The sequence below is a fragment of the Natator depressus genome, chromosome 1 (assembly GCF_965152275.1).
Source record: "Natator depressus isolate rNatDep1 chromosome 1, rNatDep2.hap1, whole genome shotgun sequence".
Lineage (NCBI taxonomy): Eukaryota > Metazoa > Chordata > Testudines > Cheloniidae > Natator > Natator depressus.
In genome coordinates this window covers 14,234,936-14,255,100 of record NC_134234.1, presented here as the reverse complement: position 1 = coordinate 14,255,100, position 20,165 = coordinate 14,234,936, and the positions used below count along the sequence as shown (strand labels likewise).

General features: G+C 44.8%; 1 protein-coding gene across 3 annotated transcripts in view; it reads right to left on the bottom strand.

Annotated features, from left to right (window-relative positions):
* The window catches only part of GDPD5 (glycerophosphodiester phosphodiesterase domain containing 5), a 337,315-nt gene that overhangs the window by 123,985 nt on the left and 193,165 nt on the right, over positions 1-20,165 (bottom strand). The window lies entirely within an intron of this gene.

Here is a 20,165-nt window from a genome sequence, read left to right as displayed (position 1 = left end):
AGCACTCAAACACAGAACAGCTGAACATCATACTGTAAGGAAAAACATGCCATTACAATCATAATAAAATAAATTTACTTTGCACTCCAAATGACTTGCATCCAATGATCTTAAAACACCTTATAAATGAGAAGTCTATATTGACTGCTTGCTGGGGAATCTCTGCTAAGCCTTACCTGCATTGGGAACAGAATTCAGGAGCCCTGGGCCCCATTTCTGCATTCTTAACACTAGAAGGCAAAGGTTTGTTTCAGACTGACACCCACATGTTGAATTTGAACTCCAAACAGACAATCATGGATAGAATTGGTTCCACTATGGTTGTCTAACATACTGGTTAGCGTATGTAGTTATTGTCTACTAACCTGTCAAAATGTCTGATTGCTCCACTGAATTTATAAGCTTTAAGACTACTAACTGCTAGTGGAGATTGTCGATTAACAACGTCCTTTTCTCCCCCTGCCATTTCTCCCCTTCCACCTCCTTCATCCTCAATTTCCCTCACCCCTATTCAGTATTTCCAAGTTGGTAAGAGTTACTATTTTCATGTGCTACCTTAAAAAGTATAAAGCAATCCTGGTGGAAAAGAACACAGCTCTATCAAAAAGAGGTGACACTCCACAGCACTGAATTGAGTCTGCAGCTGGTCTGTTTCAGGAGAGAATATGAAGAAATCAGATTCATTGGATGATGCATCTAAAACATGAGGAGGAAGAAGGAATACCTGGCATGCTGGCTGCTGAGGACATTATTGCTAACTGAGCATATTTTAAAAACCCATTCCAGTCCCATCATATTTTACTGCCATAAAAATCCAACTAATAGCTCTCAGCACACTTTGTTATTGATGAACATGAATGAGGTCTATGAGCTGTGACATGCCCCATTTATAATCCAATTTAGCAGGTCAAAGCGAAAGCAGAGAACACGGTATTGAAATAAACATTTTTCTCCTGCTGTGGCTGCTCTAATGCAACTGTAGATCACTGGGTGCAACAAAAAACTCAAAGCTAGTCTCTAAAAATTATGTTGTTGTCACCCCATTTAAAACTTGATGGCACGTTGTTGCCAAATCTTGCCTAAAAGGTATGTTCAGGATTTATTGACTGGCGTTTTGAAAAGCAAACCATTCCATAAGAGGAAGGAGTTTCGCATTCATTCAGCTCTGCTTAGCAGGGAAGGGACCAAACTTGTCCTTGACACACATACTTAACTTTGATTAGCCACACTGGGAGTTTATTCTCCACTAGATATGCATAGATTCCTCGCTAGTTATTGTTTTTTCTCTCTCTCTCTCTCTCGGTCTCATTATAAGTATCTAAATTTAGCCCAGCAGCTATTGTAATTATTGTTCATACTGTTCCTATGGAAAACTTCAGCAAGAGATGTTGAAGGAGTGATGTCAATTTACTGAGCCATCCCATGGCTGAGATGCAGAGCTGAGCTCCTCACCACTTGTGGCCGTTAGAGATCCCATGACACTTTTTGCAGGAATAATAGTGGCCTGGTCGAATTCGGTCTCATGTAATTACATCCTGCTTACCCAAAATTCAGTGCTTAGCTACCAAGACAATAGGCAAAATTCCCTATGCAGTTTCAATGGGTTCACTATTCACTTCCTGTCCTAAACTTGCATAGCATCACTCTGTGCTCTGAAATAGTTGCTGGAGAGGCGGGCAGATCTATTTCAAAAGTGATTTGGTACATCACTCTGTAAATTGCTCTGGGGGTCTTTTCAGCATGAAGGGCGCTATATACACTTAAAACAGATTTGTATTGCCATGGGCCTCAGGAGCCTTAGTCACGAACGAGGACCCAATTGTGCTCGGCACGGTAGGATGAAAACAGAACAACGACAGTCCCTGCCCCAAAGAATTTGCAATCTAACACAAGACAACACATGGACAGAGAGAGGGGAGTACAAGGAAACCATAAGAAAATATTGGTCAGCCTGATCGACAGGTATCTGCACACCACCTGTTATGCAGCAAGAACTGGCAAGACCAGAAGAATCTGGGATGGATAAATAGACCCTTCTGTGGATGGGATAGAGCACTACTGGCTTTTTTTCTTATCAAGAGTTCTGACTGAACCATTGCAAGAAATCACAATCTACTGATTTAACTGCAGGCTGTCACACTTGTAACAAAAACCACACCTCACCCCACTGCTGCAGCAATGTGAAATAATGGTGCAATGCGTTATAGCTTGTGTGAATGTCAGTACAGCATTGAAGTCCATTACTGCAGTAGTTTGTAAATAATGATGGGCGGGGGAGAAGAGTTCACAACATAAAATAGTGCTTTATTTCCATATCAAACCCAACTGTCTTCTTCATACAAGCAGTGGAAAGACCAGCTTGAGGAGTAGGTATATTTAAAGATCTCAAACTGACCATGACACTGAGATCCTAAGTCAAATGCAAGACCTTTCCTATGGAGTTCACATCTGACTTAATTAAAGCATTGTCTCCCTCTCTCTCTGGCCCAAGGAATATTTAATCTTTATATGAAATTGGAACAGCTCCAACAGGAGCGGGACTTACTCCATAGCCCAATGGGTAAGGAGCTCACCTAGAACATGGGAGAGGCACATTCAAGTCCCTGCTTCGAGTCAGACAGAGGAGGGACTTGAACCTGGGTCTCCCACCTCTCAGTGAATGCCCTGACCACTGGGCTATTTTGGGATGTCTCCATATCTTTCATTTTGACTAGTCTCTGGACCTGAGACACCTTCCCAAAACAATTTTTGTTGAAACAGACGTGGTTCCGTGACAAGTTTTGTCTAGATGAATCAGCATTTTCCAGTGAAAACATGGTCAAGAAATTCAGGACCAGCTCTGCTCTTAAAACAGAGACACGCAGAATCCCTGTATCCTACTGCAGACAGACTCACCAAGAACCCTGTGAGAAATCACCTTGAGGGTCTTACCCTACTCCACAGGGCCAATGGAGAAGAGGCATATCCAGGGGTCTCCATTTCCAGAGCCTACACTTTTTAAGCTCCGTTATCACATTACCTCATGAGCAAAACACACAGACTCTCTCAAACCAATTGCACACTTATCCTCCTCTCCGCTTGGAGACTGTCCATATTATACCAGCAGTGGAAGGGTAAGGAAAGGAACACAGGGAAAAACCAACAGATATTAGACTGAAGGAGGGAGCATTTCCCCACTGCCCTGGTCTACACTACAAAGTTAGGGCGACATATGCAGTCTTGCATCAACCTAGTTGTTCATGTGACCACACTTAAATTTGTCTCCCACTGATGTAAGCACCTTGTTACAGCGACGTACTCGCACTCCCTACCTGAGCAGCATAGAGCCATGGTTGACGTACAGAGCTCAACACAGCACAATTATAGACACTGCTACCAATGTCGACCCTAATAGTCCTCCAGCAGCTGTCCCACAATGCCCTACACTGACCACTCTGGTCACGGTTGTGAACTCCACTGCCCCAAAATCGTGGGAACCGGAAGCTCTCTTTCCCCACTTTAAAACCCTGCGAATGTTCGCAATGCCTTTTCCTGATTGTCCAGCTTGGCAAGCACACTTAGCACCTCTCCATTGTTGTGTGCAACTGCCCAGCTCACCTAGCCGGCTATATGCTCCAGACATGCTCTAGCCTGGAGCAGACAGGCGACATTGGATCTCCTGGACCTGTGGGGAGAAGAGGCTGTGCAAGCACAGCTAGGGACCAGCTGTAGAAACGTGGACCTCTAGGAGCAGATTGCATGGGGGATGCAGGAGAAGGGTACGACAGGGACCACAGCAGCAGTGCTGCATGAAAACAAAGGAACTGTGGCAGGCATATCAGAAGGGCAGGGAGGCCAACAATTCATCTGGTGCCAAGCCACAGACCTGCTGCTTTTACAAAGAGCTGCATGCCAAACTTGGCAAAGACCCCATTTCTACCTCACACACCACCATGGATACTTCCAAAATGCCCCAGTAAGAGGTCCCTGCTGTGAGCAGTGAGGAAAAGGAGGGGGGTGAAGAAGGATGGGAGACATGCAACCCGGGGGGGGGAGGGGGTGGTGGGGCAGCTGTGCCAAAAGTCAGGACCTGTTTGAAACTCCATTGCAGTCCCATCAATCCCAACAGGCAAGCCCGATGCAGGGGAAGGAACGTCGGGTAAGTATATTATTTTATTTCCCATTACAGCGCGGTACCCATGGTGCCCCCAACTTATCAGAACAGAGCTATCGACTTTTCATAAATTCACTCCTACTCAAAGAGGTGGCAGTGCAACAGAGCGGAAGAGTTTGCGGCTTTTCATTCCCCTGTAGAGTTAGGCACGAGGTTTGTGTACACAGGGATTTCCCTTGAATCGTCAGAGATCACAATGACTTTTTCATGGAGGTATTCTGCATCCTCTCCTGAAGGTTTCTAGGGGCATCTGCCTCATTCCTCCCTCTGCGGTAGGACGCTTTCCCACACCCAACAGCGATAACTTCGGCAGTCAACGGGCTAGTGGCATTTGAATGCAGGTGGCTTCGGGACAGCAGCAGCTGCTGTGCTCTCAGTGCCTTTGTCACCCCCCGGAGTGAGATATCTACTAAAATCACCACCACCTGTGGAAAATGGTCCCAGTATTCAGGTCCATTGCCCTGTGCTGATGGTTGCATGCAACCGAGCAATTCCCTCCTCAATTGCCTCACCCCAGGCGGGACACACTCACTATGGCTGGTGCAGAGAGCAGGGCCGTGCACAAGCATTCGGAATCAAAAGCGTCAATAAGCATAGCTGTAGGGGAGCAAGGGAAGGGAGTTCTGAATCTTAACTTTCTCTTTCTGGTGTGACTATATTGAGAATGGTACTTTTGTGTGTTTTATTGGTAGCCGCTGCATCTTTGAGGGGCTCCCCCTCCACACCCGCAGAGTGCCTGAGCCAGAGAAAGAGGACAACACAGGATGACATGTTCAGTGAGATCCTGCAAGCCAGTGCTGCAGCAGACTGTGAGTAGAGGGCCTGGAGGGTAAATATTTCAGACTTTATGTGGAAGGGGGGGGGGAAAAAAAAAGAAAAAAAAAACCAGGAGAAAGGCCCAGGAGCCCAAGCAGAAAAAGTAGAGAGAGATGCATCAGGACATAATGGGGCTTTCCACATGGCACCAGGGGTTGCATCACTATCCCCACCATTCCACACTCAGGGACATTAAGAAAAGCCATAGCTTCACAGACTAACCTGGGAAAGCCACAATTGATGTATGTGTACCTAAAAAATGGACATGAAAGTTCTTACCCCTTCTTAAGCTCTATTCTATAATTTATTAAGTTTTTTATGTATTTGCCTTTAACTTGGCCACAGACTTTTTTTTTTTTTTTTTAAAGTGCTTTTTTGTTACTCAATAAAATTCTACTGTAAGGAAAATTATTCATCTTTATTAGTTCCCAACATATGCTGCAGAAGGGAAAGCACTCACTTACTTGTTATCATTCTGTGTGACAGCTCATCGGATCAGTGACAATCACAGTGTAATAATCAAATGTACAGCAGGCACCATGAAATTAATAGGTGCATCAACAGTGTTATACTCAGATGTACACCAAGCACCACACAATTCCTAACAGGCTCCCAAAACAGCAAGGCAAGGCAGAGCACAGTCCACCACAGAGCATTACTGTGGCTCACTGTCAAAGGGCTCTTTCAAAGCCACCCTGAGCCGTATAGCTCCACACTGAGTGCTTCTAATGGTCCTTCTGCTGGCTATTCAAACTCAGCAGACAGCTGCTCCACCTTCACAGCAACTTTCCCCTTTTTTTTTCCCTCCACAGATAGTATGCAGGACACAGCAAGCAGCTATAACCATTGGAATATTTTGCTCACTGAGACCCAATCTTGTGAGTGAACACCACCAGCATCCCTTCAATCTACCAAAAGCACATTCAGCTGTCATTCTGTACCTGCTGAGCCAGTCGCTGAATCTTTCCTTGCTGCTGTTGAGGTGGCTGGTGTCTTGCTTCATGAGCTAGGGAGCGAGGAGTAGGTTGACCCAGGATCACTACTGGCGTTTCAATATCACCAAGTAATCTGCCAGTTGTGAAAGAAAGTTACCAGCAGGGACTTTCTGAATAGTCCTGTGTTTTTAAAAAGACGCGAGCATCAAGCACCTTCCCTAACCAGCCCAAACTGATGCGAGTGAAAGAGAGTGCACTGGACGCTGGTGAGTTGCATGTTGGCATACCTACTCATGGTGCACCACACTGTGCATTGACACACGCACTCCCGGTCAGTATGCGCAGCGCCAATGCAAGGAGCCAAGTATGCACACATATAAGTGATACATTAACTGCGATGGCTTTATGCTGACATAACTTGAGTTTGCAAAAGCTGTAGTGTAGACACTGCCGAAGTAAATTGTGTTCTACTTGGATTTTCCCCCTTTTTGATCAGTCCTGAAGTATAATGTGCTACAGCAAGTTAAAAAGAGGCTTTTGCTGGGGCACAGTGTTGAGAAGCAGGTGCTGTGGGTTGACTGGCAATGCCTGGGAAACGAAGCTGGTCACTACTGGTTTGCTAGTTTGAATCCAGCTCAGGTCGGTCGTGAAGAACGGTAGTTACCAACTGCTCATTATTTGATGGCCCACAGTATGCCACATGAGTTTCTTGTCTTAGTGTAATACCTACTGGCCCAACCTCCATATCACAAAAAGCAAACGTAACCTTGGCCCTAATTAATATCCTTTATTGGAGTCTCAACAGAGAAGCTAAAGATCCCACCTGACCAAGTACTCCTAACCGCTTTCCAGCAGCACACACAACTCTTGTGCTGCAGCTGTGATAAGCCATTTTCTTTGATGTTTACAACTCTGGCATACCAAAGTCCAGTTATGTAACCACGTTGCCTACACTTGACCGGAGGGAGTCCGCCAGTTCCCCCTGCAGCTATTTCCTTTCAGTAGCTATTACCAAGACAAATAAGCCTGTTACTTGCTTACACACAGCTCGAGCAGCATCAGGCTGGTTTTTGTCCTTCCCCCCGCCTCTGTATGGTGGCCACCTGGTCCGAAGTGGAGAGTTCAAGTCCCAGTCCCAGGCTGAATGACTCCGGGATAGCATTTGTCCTGGATTCCCTGTGGCGCTGATCTGTGCCTGCCCAAGGCTCAGGGGTGGCACCAGCCTCTTCCCGGCGGGGGTGGGGAGGGGAAGAGAAGAGCAGGGGCTGAAGTTGGCCTTAGCCCTCCCTCGCCACGAGGCCCTGCCCCCTGTTCATCTTCTCCCCCGAGTCCCCACCCACTAGCCAGGCCAAAAGCTGGAGCTGGGCAGTAGTAAGAACTGCCCAGGGAGCCCGGGCTGCTGTGGGGAGCCCCAGACCCTCCACCTATCCTGGGTGATGCACCCCAGGAGGCATGGGCGCAGGCCAGGAGCTGCTTTCAGGCACCCTGGCACCTTGCCCAGGGCCAATGAAGGGTCCAGGGCTCCCCACTGCAGCCCAGGCTCCCTGGGTGGCTCTTACCTTAGCCCAGCTCTGGCTTCCAGCCTGGCTAAAGCGGGGCCTCGGGAGAAAGAGGAGGAGCAGGGGGCGAGGCTCCTGCATGTGTCCTGCTTTTGCCTTTTGAAAAGTTAGTCACCCTTCCCCGCAATAGAGATCACTTTTCCAATCAATGAAAGGCACCGACTCCTGAGTGTGCATCTCTGGAGTGTTGTACAACACCAGCCCGTGCCAATCTCTGCTTAACTCATCAGCTCTGGTCTACACAGTCGGAGTTTGTGATGAGCAGTATATAAATCATTCCCATTGCTGCTGCAGGAATAAACCTATTCTTTTCATTCCATCAAATATTTATCAGTGGCAAACGCTCTGTGAAGAATGCGGTAAACAGGGAGCTTAGCAAGATTGAGATGATGTGCTGCAGTGACAGATAAAGAAACGTCAAGGGACAGTCTAGCTTCATCCTGTTATAGTTGAGAAGACCACAGTATTTGTGTTTTCATTGGAAAAAAAAAGCTGTGTTGAGTATCCTCCACAGTAATGCCCTCTGGGTGCCACTAGAGACAGCCACAGAAGAAGTCTGGCTTTGCTCAGTGTATGCTGGGACAGTTTGCTGGGAAGGGAGGAATTATGTTTAAGGCACAGAACTGAGAGTTAGACTTGGGTGCCATTCCTAGCTCTGTCACACCATGCCTTGGGGTCTGTGACCCAGTTTCCCAGTGTGCAAAAATGGGGATAATTATCTCAGAGAGGCAAAAAGAGCCTTTATTAAAGTGCTACAAGATCCTCAGATGGACAGTGTTATTGCAATATAGATCTTTAGCGTATTTAAAGGTTTCCTGTGAGCACTATCCAAACCCCTTGATTTTCCGTTCTTTGTTTTAAGAAGCTAACCCAACCGGAACCTTTTCTGGGGGTTCAACAAAATTCTGACTGAGAAGAGGCAAGCAGCCAGAGTTCACTCTTTGTTTTATCTCAGCTCTAGCTGGTTTCAGGAAAGTGCCCTACAAAAGCATTAGTCTTGCTACTTTCCCACAACAGACTGGAAATCTCGCATCAGAGCCTGTTTTCAGGCAAAAAGAAAAGGAGGACTTGTGCGAATACTGACTAACACGGCTGCTACTCTGAAACCGGTTTTCATGCAATTTACAGTCTCATTTCTCAACCCAGTAGTACCCCTGAACTTGAGATATGGACAATTCTGGCTGGTGGATAAACTAGATGCCTAATACTGTGATGGGCAAACGTCAAAAGGGGAGGGGAGGGAATAACAGCTGGTGAAGGTGGGAGGGAGAGTCGTTCCAAAGCAGTTATTTGGAATTAAAAGGACCATATGGCTCGTTTATGGTCGTAACCTGGACAAACACTGTTCAACAAAGAGGAACCTTTACATGCACAGAGCTAGATGGTGTCTTTAGATGCCAACCAGAGCAGGAGGTGCTGCATAAACCATAAACCCGCCCCTGCCCCCCGGAAGCCCTGTCATTCAGAGAGACACACCTGAGTCACAATTTCTTCCCAATTTCCTCTTTGTTCTAGAGGTGGGCAAAAGGGTAAGCAATTGTTGCTGCTACTCTAAGCCAACAGCAACTTATGATGCTCCCCATGTCCGCTCAATGAGTGCGGGGAATAGCACCTAGGTCCCACCCATTCCCCACCCTCTTGCTCTGTGGGAGAACGGTTCTTACTCCCTTCCATGGGCAGGTAATCCAAGTAACAATCTAGCCACAGTGATTAATAAGAGCCCTAACAGAAGGTACACCTGCACTTGCTATTAGCAAATCTGATCTTCTGCACACCATATACAGGTATGTGAATCTGATACACTTCAAGACAGTGCGTCCATTCTGAGCTTACCCCAGAGAATCAAGTTCAAGCCATAAATATGTCCTGTGGGGGGTTGGGGGGGGTCAGAGGATTAAAATAATAAGCCACGTACAGCCACCAAAGTTGATATATTGACAGCCAGAGCCACGAAAACGGACTGTGGTTCATATTGAAAATGTATGTCCCCGCAATGCCAGAACTGTTAATGCAAGGTGACAGAAACAGCTCAGTAAAGCATAGGGACTGTTTCTGTCTAAGTCGCTGAATTCTGTAACTATCCAAGTTACAAACAGCTGACCTGAAGTCAGTCAACTTGAATATTGCACACACTGGTGTCTTGTGGTGGATGCTGTCCCTCCTCACACAAAGTCAGATGGGAGAAAGGATCAAACATTTCCATGTTAGGCTCATTTCTATCTACAATGCACTGCAATGTATGCCATAAAAAAAAACAACAACTAGCAATAGTTACAATGCTGTGCTGTATTTTCCAGTAGTTTAGACACTGGCTATCAGTCTGAGATCTGGGCTGAGTATCCAGCTTGAAAAACTAAGTCAGCAGCAGAAAATTAAATAAAAAAGTAACTCAACACAGCTTTCTGTCTCTGCAGCATAGATTCTGGTATATTGCTGTACATCTCATTTCTTAGGCAAGCTGTTAAAAAAAGAGAGTTCAGCAGCTACTAATAGCTAACGACAGACCACTTGTGCCTTTACAGGTTTTGTTTTACACTGGTTTTACCCTGGCCAATAAGTTAGAGTGTTTCAGTTCTCCAATTTGCCATGAATCTTAACAGCCTTCACTGGCCTGACACATTTTCATCTCATTTTGACAACTCTACATAATACTTGGCACTAGGATGTTACATCCTCAGAAGCCATAGATGTTTGGAACTCTAAGACCCACAAAAACCTAGAGGCAGGTCAGTATTGTCCCCATTACAGGGGGGAATACTGAGGCTCAGAGAGATAAGTGACCTGTCCAAGATCACAGACAGAGTTAATGGGACAGCAAGGATTAGCAACTAGCAGTTCACAATTCCCGCACTGCTGCAGATTCCTTTAGGCTATGCCACCCCTGCTCCGTAGCCATAGAAAATGTCACCCACAGACAAAGTTGCATTAGGAATTTCCTTTTTAATGGAATCTTCAAGTCAACAAGCTGTAAAATGACGTGCAGAGGTGAAATCAATGTGAGCATTTATAAGCAAGGAGTGGACACAGTTCAGATATTTTCCTCTGGTGAGAACACTCTGTCCTAAATAAGGCAGTGCACCTGGATCCAGAGCATAAGTTGTCAGATAAAGATTAAAGAGCTACTTTGAAATTTGTTTCTTATTACATGACAAAGGGACCTTCTGCAGATCATCAAGAAGTTGGCGTCTAGGTTTGCTCATTACGCAGCTATCAGAGGTATGATTGCTTCGCTCGCTCTGTTCAGACTATGATAGATATTTTGATCTTTAAGAAACAACTCAAGATGGTGCAAACATCTAAAACATGGTCTAATTAGGGACAGTGCAAATTGCCTCTTGGAAGTAAGTTTTAAAGGCAGATTTTTCCTCCTCAGTGAGAGGCTGCACAAACTACACAGTGTGAAAAGGCAAGTCCACCCGGAGCAGGCATGCAAGTATCACAGCGTCTCCAAACTGCTCAACACACACACCCAAAGTTTCAGAGTAGCAGCCGTGTTAGTCTGTATTCGCAAAAAGAAAAGGAGTACTTGTGGCACCTTAGAGACTAACCAATTTATTTGAGCATAAGCTTTCGTGAGCTACAGCTCACTTCATTGGATGCATACTGTGGGAGTGAGTTTGTGTGTGTATGGGGGTGGGGGGGTGAGAAAACCTGGATTTGTGCTGGAAATGGCCCAACTTGATTATCATACACATTGTAAGGAGAGTGATCACTTTAGATAAGCTATTACCAGCAGGATAGTGGGGTGGGAGGAGGTATTGTTTCACGGTCTCTGTGTATATAATGTCTTCTGCAGTTTCCACAGTATGCATCCGATGAAGTGAGCTGTAGCTCACGAAAGCTTATGCTCAAATAAATTGGTTAGTCTCTAAGGTGCCACAAGTACACCCAAACTTACATCCCTTGCCCAATCAGACTACATTACTGCTCCCTCTTGGAACTGCCCTAATGATCTGGCCTTGAGCTATGTATCCAGTTTCAACTCCTTCCCTGCTTTTCAAAGCTTTGCATAACTCTTCCCCAGGCTACATCTCAGATCTCAGTTCTGACCACATCCACCCTCACCCTACCTTGCACTACCACTCTCTCCCTTCATGCTTTGTTATAGTCTTCCACTTCCATCTGCGTTTTTTATTCTGGTCTGCCCTTTAGGGACAGAACCACCTCACGATTCTCAGGTGCTATGGTCCCTCCCCTCCACCCCATCCTCATTCACATCTCTCCTAAAGATCATCTTCTTTGGGAAGAGCCACAGCAAAGGAGATCCACACAAAGTAAGGTAAGTCTTTGCTCCAGTCTCCAAGAGCGTCCTGGCTTTCTACGCTTTCTTCTCCCTTGTCATCCTGAAGCAGAGATTGTCTTGATCGGACAAGGAAATTCATGATTTAGCTGCCCCTAGGTGCAGCCACGCCATTAATAGTCTTCCCTCAGAGTCAATATTGCCCCAATGCCCCAGCCCAGTCTTCGAACACACCACGTTGGGGCCAAGTTTTCAGCTCTTCAGCTTCTACTGAAAACAAAAATGCCGGAGGACAACAAAAATGATTAGGGGACTGGAACACATGACTTATGAGGAAAGGCTGAAGGAACTGGGGATGTTTAGTCTTCAGAAGAGAAGAATGAGGGGGGATTTGATAGCTACTTTCAACTACCTGAAAGGGGGTTCCAAAGAGGACGGCTCTAGACTGTTCTCAGTGGTAGCAGATGACAGAACAAGGAGTAACGGTCTCAAGTTGCAGTGGGGGAGATTTAGGTTGGATATTAGGAAAAACTTTTTCACGAGGAGGGTGGTGAAACACTGGAATGCGTTACCTAGGGAGGTGGTAGAATCTCCTTCCCTAGAAGTTTTTAAGGCCAGCTTGACACAGCCCTGGCCGAGATGATTTAATTGGAGATCGGTCCTGCTTTGAGCAGGGGGTTGGACTAGATGACCTCCTGAGGTCCCTTCCAACCCTGAGATTCTACGATTCTATGATGTCATTTCATTCAATCGCCACAACTGTTATTGCTCAGCAGTGCAGGTAGCATGGAGGTAATGGCTAGCAGAAGAGGTGCTGACCACGGATGGGAATTAAAAGGTCTCACGGCACTTTTCACAGAGAAATAGAGGTTGGCCCTGGAACCTCAGGCTAATTCCAACTTGGGTATTTACATTAGGCTTCCCTAGTGCTCTCCTGTCGTTTCAGCCCGATAAAGCGGGCCCGATTCTCTGCTGCTCTGCACCTTGTGTAGTCATGGACACTCATCGTGCACCGGGAGCACAAAACTGTAACCACTTCAGAACAGTGGTGCCTGAAACACTCTGGGCACTGGTAGAGCATGACTGTGCAAGATGCAGGGCAGTGGAGAATCAGGCCCAGTGGCCTTTATTTCTTCCCCGGCTTTGCTGTCGGTCGGATGTGCGTCACTGTTCCGATTGTGAGCTCTGTGGGGCAGCAATCACGCTTTCCTTTTGGTCTTCTACATGCTGTGGCTCTTTGTACAATGAATGCAGGTTAAAGCAATTCCTGGGCAGTCATTTGGGTATAAAGTGCTATGTAAAAGCTCAACTGTTATTCCTACTTTTTATTGGAAGCTTTGACTCCAATTCCTTATGGTGGATTTTACATATTTTTATTTTTAAAATCAACTACAAGAAAGCAAGAGGGATGAAGCAATCCCTCCTGAAGGCCCACAGACCCTGCTGGCAACTGCAAATTGCGGTGGGCTTGCGCCTCTCCTACCCACAGCGTGCACAGATGTCCTAGAATAACACACACATTAGAGGCTGAATGATTTGAGGATGCTCTGCAGTCCACTCCGCACCCTGTAAGTGCAGGATTATTCCCTTTGGTGTTTCCTCCAGCCTGTTTAAATTATTCAAGTGATGGCTCTTTTATTGTTTCCCCCGACAGCCTGGCTCAGAATGAGCTCCCGTAGACATTGGAAGCTCGATTGCAGAAAGCAACATTGCTCTATAAGGACGCTCGGCATGTGAAACGCTGTTATTTTAAAATACAACAGCATTTTATATTACAAGGGGCATTTCTGAACGTTGGCTGTGGCCGTATGTGTCAGGGCCAGCAGCACACCGGAGGCATGGGAAGACAATGTAAGAGAATTGAGCCAGTTTCCATCTGGCTTTGGGAATGGTTTAACCGCCAAAAAAAAGGCATGAATGTTTAAATGAGTAAAACCCATGCACCGATTGTTAAACCTAAAGTAGGGTGGAAACTGACTTATCATTACTAACACTGGATCCCCATGGTGTCAGTGGCCTAGGGTGACAGTTGCATTTATCCTGGTGCACCCTGCAAGGGTGCTGTGACCAAAGCCCAAACTAATTTAGAGCTACTGGCTGGGCTTGCAGAATAGACAAAGGAAAACGGGGAGCGTGATACCAACTTCAGGCTCGGTAACCACAGGGGGTGTCTCAATCTGGACGACCCCACTGGCCAGCAGAGCTACTGGCAACAAGGAAAAAAAGCCTCCCCGTTCCTAACATAACTCAGGTTGCACAAGTGAGAAAGGAGATTTAGCCCATCAGTCCCCTACTCTTATTCATATGGGTGTCTTAGGTAGGCATGAAGTACCTCCCTTTTATAATGGGTGTGTATACACAAAATAGTACACTGGGGAGAGAGGGAGGTGGCACTTTCCCTGCAAAGTGATAAGAACTCAAGATGAGGAAACTGAACATAAGGTACACAATAGGCCAGATTCTGCTGAGTTACACCAGAGCACCTCCAGTGATGTCGGTGGGTGTGTGTGACTGTAAGAGGAAAATCCGGCCCAGCGTGTTTAATACCCACAGCAGCTACTTACACCGAGTTCTACCCAGGGTTCCTATTTTCTGAGTAACAAATACTTCTAAGACTTGTTTATCCAGCAGCAGTTTTGCACAGCTGTAAAGAGTCTACCAAAATTCCTTGGGATCTGGGGTTCATACCAACACTTGGACTAATCCCTCATGGTCTAGAACAGTGTTTCCCAATGACCGGTCCATGGACCGATGCCAGTCCCTGAAATCTCCCTGACACAGTTTAGGAAGGCAGTAAGGTATCAAAAAGGTTGAGAAACACTGGTCTAGAAAATAAAGATGCATTATCCTGATTAGACAGATTAAAAACCAAACAATTCACTGCGGACCTTTTAATGTGGACAGTAATTTGCGGAGCACACTTCTTCAGAATAGTTTGGTAGTTTTGTTCCCGTGGTAAAACCATACTTCTTGCTATGCTGTATTTTGCCTTCAACGAGGAGTTGATTAATATACAAAGCTCCAGGAGAAAGAAATCATTGCCATTTTAAGCTACTGATGTGCATCTGGGGAATTGCAAGATGGATGCATTAGACTCCTGAAGTCATTTTCCAAGAAAGTTAATCAACAAGCGCATGTTGGAAATACATATTAGCTATTCTTCTGCACTGACACAGAGACTAGAGGATAATGTTTATACTGAACGTTATCTGGTGCGTGATCAGTATGGAAAAATGCACAATAACTTGATCACTTCAACTCATCAGAACTTTTAAGTCCTGTGGCATTCTTAAACACCCTCCCTCCCCCCTGGCATCAGGGCTCACAATGTTAACGAACAACAGTCCAATAGCTTAACATGGTCAGAAATGTTTAGACTTCACTATCTTCTACTGGATGAAATCAGACCTTCTCACTTGTGTCATATGCCCTATATTGCTAACAGGTACCGGGATTTCTCCTTTAGCTGAAGAGGGACCCTCTTGTTTCAATGGTGCAAGCCCCTCCAATGCCAGCACCATCACATGCAGAGTGGCCAGGGTGTGCAGCAAAACAACTGTTTAGTCATAGGTGGTCAGTGATTTGTGACAGTGTTTGAGATGGAAGGAGGTCTGTAATGTTGAAAAAAATTCATACAGCAGGGAAAAAATATTTTGGCTTAATATGATTTTCTGTAGCTTCTTTCTGTCATCTAGACTATTTAATCACTTAATATGCCAAGTACTTCAGCTTTACCTAGTCAGCTTTGCATGGGGTCTACAACATCTGAACTTTAAAAGATTCTAGTGTACAGGAAACATCTCAAACACGTAATGCGGGATACTGCTTGAATCAGCCAAGATTTTCAAACTGGCTGAAACCAGGGGCCACATCCTCAGCGGATGTAAATCAGTACAGGTCCACTAAGCCAAAAGAGCAACATGGAGTTACACTCCCTAAGAATCTGGCCCTATTAGTGCACACTGTATTAGTCCCAAAACAATGAGCTCCATAATGGCAGCCCCATCACTTGAATCATTTACAAATTAACAGACCTAGCCACTGAAAAAAGAACTAGCTAAGTTCATGGAGGATGGAGCCATCAATGGCTATTAGCCAAGATGGTCAGGGACACAACCCCATGCTTCAGTTTAGCCCATCTGTAAAATTGGGACAATATCTGCATGACAGGGCAGTGAGAGAATTTAGTCGTGTCTTCCAGTTTTACAGACTCTGCTCTTTAACCATAAACCATTTTCAGCAAATGTCGCAAATATTTCTCAGGGGGAAAGTCAAGTATTTGGGAGGGGAAGAGAATACACAAATAAAATGGAATAAAACGGACAAAACAGAAAGACTGACTCACAGGTATATGCCGTTACTCTCCTATAAACCACTAATGCCAACAATATGCTTACACAGACGTTTTCATCTTCTAGCTCTTTATAAGCATTGAGTCCTCACAACAGCTTTGGGAAGCAGATACTGTAATATACACGGATAAAAAAACAAAGATTAAATCACTTCCCCAAAATCACAGAGGGAGCCTAGATCTGACTTCGGCAGTTCCTTGCTCCCAGTCCAGTGCTCAGACATCACTTCTCCTGCAGAAGCAATGGAGTCTGTCCTATATAAGTCCCACGGTCATTTATAAAAGCAGCCTTGCAGATCACTTCTTTAAGTCTATTACAGTGTGCATCCTTATTTTGTTCAGATACCATGTGAATGGGTATAATACATAATCCTGATGGAAGTGCCCAGTGAGTTTGGCTCACTGCATTACCTTATAAGATCCCCTGGAATATGGGTGCATAAGAATGTGTTCTCAAGAAAGGGAAGAGACTAATTCTCCAAACCAGAACACCAATATTTCTGAGGCCTACAAAAGATGCTCTGAAGTTGTCTGACAAGCCCTTAGCTCACAAAGTAAAATCTCTCTATATTCGGAGATGGCAAATAAAAGCTTAAAATGCTCATTAAAATTTCAGAAAAATATCACATTGTTAAAAGGAAACAAACCTAAAAGCTTGGAATTTTACAGCAAGAAACTCCATGGAGGATAAAGAGTTGTAATTTTGCACATACAGCACTGATAGCTCACATTAACAGAAGACACATTCCTTAAAAACAAGTAGATTCATGTGCATTTTCATGTATTTTATCTCCTTTTCTCTGAGCTATGTGAAAGTCACTTCTAAATTTTTGTCTGACTATAGCTTTACATTTATTAATATTTATTTTCCACTTTTTAAATTGAGAGGTGCATACATCATTTCTGCAAGTTTTTACTGTGGGCATTTAGCCTCCTAATACAATAAACGTAGCTTAGTAACAGAACCACGTCCTTGGATAAAATCTCAGGAAGACAATAAAAAATAACCCATAATCCTATTTCAAGAAGGTTGTTATGATCTCAGAAAATTTATTTAACAAAGCCGAAGATGTAGATACATCAGTTACGAAGCTCAGAGAACATTCTTCACTGGCTCATAAGAAACACAAAAAGCATTTCATCCAGTTTATAGCAATGAACCAAGATATATTTGCCAATACAAATGCTTTTTGTGAAGTTTTCCCAAACAAATCCACATTTTGCTCTAAAAATTTCCCCAGCGAATACTATTTCCTTTCCTCCAACTTTTGTCTTTGCATATTTAAATTGCAAGCTCTTTCTGGGAGAGGACTGTGATGGCGCCCCCCCGTAAGGCTTTATGGAAATATGCTTATGAATGTATATATGACATAACTAGAATATGTTTTATGCTACATATGCCATGTAACATCTCTGTAAAAGTTATGATCTACTGAATCTATTAATCCTATTTGTATGCATGTATCATTTTTGTATTCGAAGTTATGAATATTGGCTGTGTACTGGCTTGATTTTTAAGTAGCCTTTGTAAAGCATTTGGTCAGCTTCTTGAGAAAGGAACGTGCAAATTAAGTGCCCAATCAAGAAGCACTTAATGGACAATGGATCTTGGAAGGCTCCAATCCACATAAGAAGTCTACCTGAGGACGTTCAAGGTGGCAGGTAAGCAATGGCCGCTGCCTGTAAAAACTGAGTCATGCATGGACATGTGACTTGCCCATATGACTCCAAAACTCCATCTTGGAGCTGGACTTTGCATAGGAGAGAGGAGCGGGTCTCCACCCACAACAGAAAGTCTATTTAAGCCTGTGGGAGACCCCTCCATTTTGTCTTCAGCTAGCTAAAGAGATAGCCTCTCCATCCCCAAGGATACCTGAAAGAGACTGGAACAAAGAACAGTAACTACAGGGGGTGTGAGTGATTGCTGGACCCAGACTAGAAAGCGACTAGTCTGTAAAAGGAAGCTTATTGGGTGAGGTTTTTATCTGTATTCAGTTTTCTGTGTCCAGTTTTACTGTGTCCAGTTTTGGGCCCCACACTACAAGAAGGATGTGGATAAATTGGAGAGAGTCCAGCGAAGGGCAACAAAAATGATTAGGGGTCTAGAACACATGACTTATGAGGAGAGGCTGAGGGAGCTGGGATTGTTTAGTCTGCAGAAGAGAAGAATGAGGGGGGATTTGATAGCTGCTTTCAACTACCTGAAAGGGGGTTCCAGAGAGGATGGCTCTAGACTGTTCTCAATGGTAGCAGATGACAGAACGAGGAGTAATGGTCTCAAGTTGCAATGGGGGAGGTTTAGATTGGATATTAGGAAAAACTTTTTCACTAAGAGGGTGGTGAAACACTGGAATGCGTTACCTAGGGAGGTGGCAGAATCTCCTTCCTTAGAGGTTTTTAAGGTCAGGCTTGACAAAGCCCTGGCTGGGATGATTTAACTGGGAATTGGTCCTGCTTCGAGCAGGGGGTTGGACTAGATGACCTTCTGGGGTCCCTTCCAACCCTGATATTCTATGATTCTATGATTCTTAGACATAGACTTGCGTGTTCCATTTTATTTTGCTTGGTAATTCACTTTGTTCTGTCTGTTACTACTTGGAACCACTTAAATCCGACTTTCTGTATTTAATAAAATCACTTTTTACTTATTAATTAACCCAGAGTATGTATTAATACCTGGGGAGGGGGGCAAACAGCTGTGCATATCTCTCTATCAGTGTTTCGAGGGTGAATAATTTATGAGTTTACCCTGTACAAGCTTTATACAGGGTAAAACGGATTTATTTGGGGTTTGGACCCCATTGGGAGTTGGACCCCATTGGGAGTTGGGCATCTGAGCGTTAAAGACAGGAACACTTCTTAAGCTGCTTTCAATTAAGTCTGCAGCTTTGGGGCACGTGGTTCAGATCCTGAGTCTGTGTTGGAGCAGACTGGTGGGTCTGGCTCAACAAGACAGGGTGCTGGAGTCCTAAGCTGGCAGGGAAAGCAGGGACAGAAGTAGTCTTGGCACATCAGTTGGCAGCCCCAAGGAGGTGTTAGGGGGCTTATTCCTTCATCCACTTACTTCCCTGGTCCTTCTCGCATGAACAGAGAGCAACAATACCCGAAGTCCAAAGGTGCAAACAATTCGATGTTTATTGGGGTGAACTTCCAGCAAGCAGGATTCCAGTTTCCTTCCTTAGTGTCCCCCTTCCCAGCTCTGACACCACAGAGACTTACTTGTGTCCCTGTTCCCATTTCTCCCTTTAGCAAAACATGATTCCAATTTCCGCACCTCCATTCCCTGTTCCCATTTCCCCCCCACACACACCCACTCATTCACTTCCTGATTGACTGCAGACTACATAGTAAAACTCGAGTTCTGCTTAGCTATACCTTAACCAATCATTTTACTGAAATTTAACTAACCAATCCTAACATATTGTAACATGATTATTTAACCAATTATATCCCACCACTTTAAGTAGTTTACACCGAGCAAAATTAATTATACAGCAGACAGGAACAATCACAGAACCAGACAGAGATTATACAGACAAATAATAGGGAAATGGGGACTACAATGATAGAACAACACAGAAATGAGGATTTCACATCCCAGCTATTGATAAGTGAGTTCTTGCCAGACAGGATGCTATCAAACTAAGTTTCCTTTTACATCTTCTAGGCACTTCCCTTTCTCTGGAGGTGATAGGAATACAATCCTGTCCTGATAATGCTGAACAGCCCAATAGCACCTTATTTCAATGTGACTAGTTTGGAATGTGAGGATGTGACCGTTCGCTTCCCAGCTTAGGGCTGCCTCTGTTGCTTAACCAAAGGCCTTAGCCTAAGAACGGGGCCTCAGACTGTCACAGTAAGAGAAGGACCTTACAACAGCAGACAGTGATTTTAATTCTTTCTTTAATACCTCTATAACTAGCCAAGTGATAAGAATACACCCAAATTCTTAAGAGTATAGGCCTTTACAGATAGGCCTGAATATCTATATCCTAACAGGGGGTTTCTGTGATCCAACCCATCACAGTGGCATAGTCGAGCAGGATCTGTGCACAGCTGATTGCTTTGAGATACTGGTAGTGATTTTAAGTGAGTTTTAAGTGTGGTGACT